Below are 6,542 nucleotides of genomic sequence, written 5' to 3'. Positions count from 1 at the left end.
TTTCTCAAAGCAATTTGCCGGATTTGGACTCTTTGGTTCAAGATTAAGAACCGTGACACAAATCGAGTCCGAACTGTAGCGAGGCCCACCCGGGCGCGTCTATAGTTTCTGGCGACTCTGCTGGGGAGTTAGAGAGCTTGACTCGAACTCGTGATATCCTATTTTTGATTTCATTTATGTGTCTCTTTGCATTGCATTTGCATTGGTGCGCCTAGGAACACAGTGTTTGCCGTCTGCCATTCCTGAACGGTTTGCCGGAGGCTTGTCTTGTCAAGGCATGACCATAAGGCTGACCGGTTATGGGCTCTGATAGTATGGGAACACAAACCCCGGTTTTACCGGGGCACCCTTTTCGACCATTCGACCTAGTGCATATTCAGATCCATAGTGACCATTCCAAGTTAGGATAGGCTGCTTACCCGATGTTAGGTTGTTTGAAAATTGCTGCGTGCATAGTGAAACCCTAGCTCCTGACAAAATAGGACAGGGAAACCCTACCCCAACATAGGGGTGTTTTGGCTCTCTTTACTTGCTATGTGCTTTTAGAGTGTATCTCTACAGGGAAAGTACATATCAGTTTGCAAGTGTGAGTATCAGACCCGAGGACACCAGTATCAGTGTCAGTTATGAGAATCAGTTATCTGCGGGCATCAGGCTCAATTTTTGGGGACAGTGATTTCTGGGGAACAGTGATCAGCAGTAGAGTACAGTTGTTCAGCTACACCCGTGTTTGATCTGTTTGGGCTGAAATACCGTTTGTTGTCTCTTTCAGTTCGGACAGCTGGTATAGAAAAGCTAGTGCTCCCCCTTGCTGAGGCAGGACTTATTATGACGCAGAATTCGGAAGAGATCGTGATTATGACAGCTGCATTAAAGCAAGGGATCACTCTGCAAAGTGAGACCAATACTGATTTGCCACATCCACCCAGGTCGCCTGTTGCGCACCCGATCTGGGCCCCCTAGCTATACCAGGCTCGCGAGCCTACTACATTTGAACTAATGGGGATGATAGGTGATCTCCAAAGGTCTGTGGCGGATCTCGCCTACGAAATGTCAGCTTCACCTCCAGCCGCACCATATGCCGGGAGTTTTGTACCCCAGGAGCCCCCGCTGTTGGGGCGAATTGTGATCGAACTTAGCCAACCGGAGATGGCCTCCAGCTACGGCAATGACATATCAACATCAACCCAAACCCTTGATCAGACTGAGGCCAGAGTAAAAGACAAAATGAAGGCAGATGCCGATCCCATTGAACAACTGCTGTGGGCAGTCGAGGCTTTGAAAGCCGGGGGGATGAACAAGCAACAGACATCCGCAGTTGTGGTAAAAACTGTGGAGGATACTTTCCCCACTCCACCTGAGGGTAGTTCAAGCCAGTCAGAAAATCGGGATAGGCCCCGTCATGCCAGAACAGTTTCTCCTATTCCCGCCTCCGCACCTGGGAAAGATCAGAAAGCTAAGGTGGCGCCTGTCGACCCTTTGCTTGTGCGGCTAGTAAGAGCGCTCAGACTCCAAAGTACCTGCCCCGGGGGCGCAGGACCTTTCATGCTCTCTACATGCCTCTGTCCAAGGCACTTTAGATCCTTGCCGAGAGGGGACACCTTAAACCTTTGGAGCCTCGGCCTCTCCCGAAGAATCTTCCCGCTACGCATGATGCTGCTCAGTACTGCGCGTACCACCAGCAGACAGGCCATGCTACCGACAATTGCTTCCGCCTCCGTCATGAGGTCCAAGATTTGATTGACAACGAGGTTGTCCTCCCGCCCACCTCAGCCAAGTCCGTTACCACCCAGTTATTGGATTTTGAGGACACAGATACTGCAAGTATGCAATCAGAAAGTGAACCACCGGCGGGCGGCATCCGGTATGTTTTGAATGTGGCGTCTGGCACGCATTTTTGAGCATCTGTGAACGCTATCTTTGTAAATTCTGGTTCGGGTATCGAGTCAGTCTTTTGTTTTGAGTCTGTCCCTTTGTCTTGAGTCAGTCTTTTTGCTTAAAGGGTCCGTCTTGTTGTAGCGAGTCAGTCCCCTTTGTATAGAATACCAGGTGATTCTGGGATTGTTGTCCCGAACACCGTTTTGTCTTGTAATTACCTATTTTTATTTTTGAGTCTGTTTCTGCCGAGGGGCCAGTTACACCAACAGATCTAAATGAAACAGCTGTGGTTATCTCACTTTCATGCTTGCTTTCAGTATGAGTTATTTGTGTCAGAGGATTTGAATGGGCTGACAGTACATCTCGCCCGCTCTCCTGCGTGCCAAGCTCATTGCATTAACCTAAGTTTTTCAAAAACCCCTTTTGAACACTGCGGTGATAAAAATGAAGAGGAAGGAATTTCTCGGGTTTTGCAAAATTTTGATCATTTTAAGAGAAAGAGAGACGTGCTAAGCTTTTAATGAATGAAATCATGCTTGTCAGCGTGAGTACTAGGAAGGACCTTGGCTTGATCCAGATTGGTCCCACACTATCTTCGGCGCGAGCAATTTATCGCTTTCTTAAAAACTTTCAAAAACAAATGTTTTACGCGGCCCTGCGAAGACCTGTGTGGGATCGCTCTTGAGATTGTGCAGCCTAGGATCGCTCTCAGCCTCAAGATTCGACCTGTTGTCTTGAACCTCGAATTCATTCGGAACATTCAACAGTCAACAGTCAGAGGAGGCCCGTGTGGCCAGTTTCGAAGCAGCTCTCGAGCAAGAGGCGCCGAAGGCGAGTCAAAAGGATCAGATCTCACTAGAAGAAGCTCGTGGAGCAACCATGATGGATTCTTCCGCAAATCATTGCAACAGCCGTTCTCCCAGATACAGAGAGGCTTCAACTTCAAAAACCAGTTGGCATGGACTTGTTACACTTTTACCCTTTGAGAGGCTCGCTGGGCCGAAAACCCGGAAGGGCGACCCAGGCAAAAGTTAGAGCAAGAGAAAAGCAAAAGAAAAAGAGCAAAAAGCAAAAATACAAAAATGAAAAGAAAAGAAAAGAAAAATGTGAAAAAGAAAAGAGAATGAAAAGATACAAAAAAGATACCAAAAAAATCAAAAAAAAAAAGAGAAATGAAAAGGAGCTCGCAAGGTCGAAAACCCGCATCGGGCGCCTTGGCAAAAGTTAGAGCCTGAAAAGTGAAGGTTAAAATACCCGAGTGTACCTTAACCGGAACTACGTGAGGCTTGATTCCCATGTTTGGGATACGTAGGCAACTTCGTCATGAAGTCCAGCCCCCAATGCTTTCATAGCGTCTCAGTCCATGCAATGGTTTCGATTTCATCCCAAAGTCCAGTCGCCAACGCTTCCAAGGTGACTGTGTCCATATATTTGTCATAACCGTCTTCGTCATCTCTGTGTCCAAGAGTTCGACCACCACCAATGAAGACTGTTTGCGGACTGCTGCGGCACCATCCAAACAAGGGGCAACTTTCCGTTGCCACGAGTCGCCGGGAGTTGCCATTCAAACCAGGGGCAACTTTCCGTTGCCATCCACCCCCTTTTAAACCAGGGGCAATTTTCCATTGCCTCCGATCCGAGGCTGCGCATCTCAAAGAGTAAGTTCCATGCTCGTTGAGCATTGACTGTTTGCAAAATAGTTTTTGAAAATTTTTACTAAGGTTGACTATTTTCTCGAAAACTATTCCATTTTCCAAAACTGGACCATTTTCTTGGACCCAAAAAAAAAAGGGAAAATTTTCAGTGCTTACAGCCTAACTTGCGTGGTCTTCAGATCAAAAATCGAACATATACGTTAATCCGACTCTCATCTTGATCAAAACAGTTTTAGTAGAAAACCAAAACAAAAAAATGGTCAAAATGATGAACTAGGAGCACAATTGAGCCAGGTGTTCTGTCTCCCCCCCCCTCCCGTCGTCAACATACTTGCCAGAAGGGCACTCTACCCACCAGGAGAAATAGCCGTGAGCTAACGGCATTGGGCATGAACCCGCAACTTCCTATTCATTCATTAATCACCTTGGGGAGAGACGAAAAATGAGAGAATAAAGAATAGAGAGGTGTAAGTTGAGAGAAAAAGCGAGCCAAAGGGTTTTGAGAGAAAAACCGAGCTTGAGTGCCAGAGTGATGTGAGAATCACAAATGAGAAAAGGGTGGGAAACGATACTCGAAAAAAAACTGGCTCCTCGTGATCTGAGGTCCCTGTCTTCACTGACGCGTCTGTGCGTCGTGTCTTTTTGATTTGTCGATCTCGTCTTTTGTTTTTTCTGGGCGTGTCTCGTTGTGTTTAGGTCGTGTACCTTTGTTGAGTCTTTCCTCGCTGTGTTCAGTTGTAGGCTCGATACCTCGGTTTGAAAAACCCTTATTTAATTTCAAAAATCGTTTATACTCAGAATGCTGTGCCATTCTCTATATTCCAGCATGTTTCAACCCTAGCCGGTTTCACCTTTGAAGGCTGTTTTGTTTAAAGTTTTCTGAGTGCCGAATGAACCAAATGCTGTGTTTTGGGCTATATACAGATTAATGCCCAGCGGAGTAAGGGCTGTGTGTCCAGAATCAGGCAGTGGGCTGCTGGGTTTATTTGGCTGTTAGCTGTTAATTATCTGATTATTACAGTGCAAGTGTTCAATTTTCAGACAACCAATCAATTCCATTTACATTGAGGTGTAACATGATGTGATGCGATGCAATACATAAGATATGTAAATGTAACACTTTTTAAGCAAAAAATTTGTTCATTTCATAATCTTTTTTTAAGTACAAAGTTTTGGAGAAAACAAAAATCTACCTACGGCAGTACAAAGTATCTTGACTACCAAAAAATAGAAAAGTACAAGAAAGAAGAAAAACAACAAAAATCTATATCCATGTCAAGCGACTCCGGGGGCTATCGGTCTGTCCTAGTCCTCTTCCTGGACGAAGGTCCAGGAGCATCATCAGCGTCGTCGTCAGAGCCCGAGCTAGTGCCGCCTCCGGTCTCCTCCTTCGATGCCTCCGCCTCCGACTCTGCCTCCGCCTCCGACTCGTCATCATCATCATCGTCATCATTAGGGACGGGAGCCCGCGAACTACTCCCGGCATGAGTGCGCCCCGCCTTGGTGCGGGGGAACACTCTGCCCTCCTCATCTCTCCCTCGAGCGGGGACGGGAGGTCCGGCTGGAGCACCTCTTACCACAGGAATCTGGAAGGGAGGCTGAAAAAGTACATAAAAGGCAAATGCATCAGTATACTGTGGACAGTTTATCAGTGCAGCAGAATGCAGTGTATGAGTACAGTGTATGAATGCCGTGAGCAGTTTATCAGTGCGGAGTACAGTGCAGAATGCAGTGTATGCAGTGTATCAGACGCTGTGAGATCAGTGTATCAGGTGTTGTGTTGTGCATCAGATTACGTGAATCAGCTTGTGAGTGATTTGAGGCCGTGATCAGAAGAACATACCGGAATGCTATAGAGGGCCAGGAGATCAAAAGTCCGCTGTAGCATCCCCATCATGGAGGCATTCATCTCCAATGACTGCCGGGTGTACTCAGAAGAAGCCTGCAAAAGTATCAGATGCATCAATATTCTGTGGAATATCAAATAAACTGAAATGAAATGACTGTACAAAAATGCAGTAACACATACCGGAGACAAGTCAGGGACACCGACAAACTCGTGATCAGCGGGCGGAGGGGCGAAGGGGACCTGATAGGTCGCCCCACCCTACCCTCGGAAAGTCAATGAAGTGGGCAGAACAGGCCAACTGGTCCCCCGTCCTCCCTGAACTCCGCCCCTGCCACGGATCCGAGCCCTCCTCGAAGCTCCTGCTCCGGCTCCCGCTCCTGTCCTAGCTGCTGGTGCCGCGGGCCTGGCTCCCTCAGCTCAACGGCCGCTGCTCAGAGACCGCATAATGTATGTTTGCACGTACTCTCGGTAGTCGCCGATGCCTCTAAAGCGGGTCGCCTCCCAACCGATAGTATAATCGGCCATCTGCTCAGTAGTGAGCCTCTCGGTCTCCCTCATATCCTCAGGAGGGTGAACCGGGACTATCTGCTCCGGTAACCCCAGGGTCTGGCGTAGGAAACGCTCACCCAGGTACCAAGCCCGACAGACCGGGCCCTCCAATAAGATCCGGAAACGCGAGGTCTCATCGGCACCGGCAAACCGATCCCGTATCATGGCTGGCAAAGGAGCCCAAGGCTGCCAGGTGATCTGAAAATGCAATACATTTTGTTATCTACTGTTATTGAAATATGCAGTGGAAAGGCGAAGCTTAAATGAACTGCAAGTAAAACATACCTCTACGGGGGTGATGGTGTCGAAGAAGCGGCGGAAGAAGCTGAATGTCTCTCGCAGCCTCCGGGTGCATCTCCTGTCAAAACGACGTGAAAAAGGAACGACCAGAGGGGTCTCCGTGACTGGCACGGGTGCAAGCCTGGGAAAGTAGGCGTAGACCCACAACTGCAGAGAAAACATCAATACGATTATCAGATAAAGAGTGGAATGCAAGATAAAGCAGAAATGGCAGGCCCATGTGTCGTGTAGTGTATTGTGTACAGTGTGCAGTGTGAGCAGTGTGCAGTCAGTGTAAAGCAGAATATGTGTGTGCCGTGTGTACAGTATAC

This window comes from Camellia sinensis, chromosome 15 (assembly GCF_055761805.1).
Source record: "Camellia sinensis isolate YWXY chromosome 15, ASM5576180v1, whole genome shotgun sequence".
Taxonomy (NCBI): domain Eukaryota; kingdom Viridiplantae; phylum Streptophyta; class Magnoliopsida; order Ericales; family Theaceae; genus Camellia; species Camellia sinensis.
The sequence above is the reverse complement of the archived record's forward strand: the minus strand, read 5'-3'. Positions refer to the sequence as shown.